The sequence below is a fragment of the Chamaea fasciata genome, unplaced genomic scaffold (assembly GCF_029207755.1).
Source record: "Chamaea fasciata isolate MVZ Bird 193981 ecotype frontalis unplaced genomic scaffold, bChaFas1.0.hap1 SCAF_1, whole genome shotgun sequence".
Lineage (NCBI taxonomy): Eukaryota > Metazoa > Chordata > Aves > Passeriformes > Sylviidae > Chamaea > Chamaea fasciata.
In genome coordinates, this window is record NW_027094086.1 from 15,188,434 (window position 1) to 15,189,300 (window position 867).

The 867-nt window shown below is 47.3% G+C and overlaps 1 non-coding gene across 1 annotated transcript; it reads right to left on the reverse strand.

Moving 5' to 3' along the window:
* Window positions 1–491: 491 nt before the first annotated feature.
* On the reverse strand, window positions 492–599 carry LOC136302800 (U6 spliceosomal RNA). Its single transcript, XR_010724143.1, has one exon. It is a non-coding gene; the product is annotated as a U6 spliceosomal RNA (small nuclear RNA).
* Window positions 600–867: the final 268 nt, after the last annotated feature.

The window sequence follows — 867 nt, forward strand, 5'->3', positions numbered from 1 at the left end:
GTCAATTACACCACAGCACTAAGTGCCACATTAGGCCTTTCCTTGAGCACTTCCAGGGATGGTGACACCACCACTTCCCCCGGCCAGCCCTTTCAGTGAAGACATTCTTCCTGATTTCCAGCCTGAACCTTCCCTGGTGCAGCGCGAGGCCACATCCTCTTTCTCTGTCAGTGGCTGCCTGGCAGAAGAGACTGACCCCCACCTGGCTACAGCCTCCTTTCTGGGAGTTGCAGAGAGGGATAAGGTCTCCCCTGAGTCTCCTTTTCTCCAGGCTAAACACCCCCAGCTCCCTCAGCTGCTCCTCATCAGACCTGTGCTCCAGACCCTTCACCAACTCTGTTGCCCTTTCTGGTCTTATTCCAACATCTCTATGTCCTTCTTGTAATGAGTGGCCCAAAACTGGACACAGGACTCAAGGTGTGGCCTCTCTACTGCCCAGTACAGAGGGACAAACACTTTCCTAGTTCTGCTGGGCACATTGTTGGCTCAAAAAATTTTTGTCACCCTTCATGAATCTGCATGTCATCTTTGCCAAGAAGCCATGCTAATCTTCTCTGTATCGTTCCAATTTTTATGAATGTACTACCAAAGTGAAATACAAGACACCATCTTTACTTTCAATGTCATGGAGAGCTTAAGCACAGAGATCCTGGCCATTGTAAATAGCTATAAAAAAAGGATTCCTGCATGCACGTTTGCAACCTTTTCCTATGTCCTTTTACTGGTTCCAGTCCTTTTTCTCTGGGAAACACCAAATACCATTTGAAGAGGCACAGGAACACAAAGCTAACCAGGCTGAGATTATCTGACCTACAAGACCATTTGAGTTTTGCTAAGAGTTTAGAAATCAGCTCTGTTTTTTTCCCC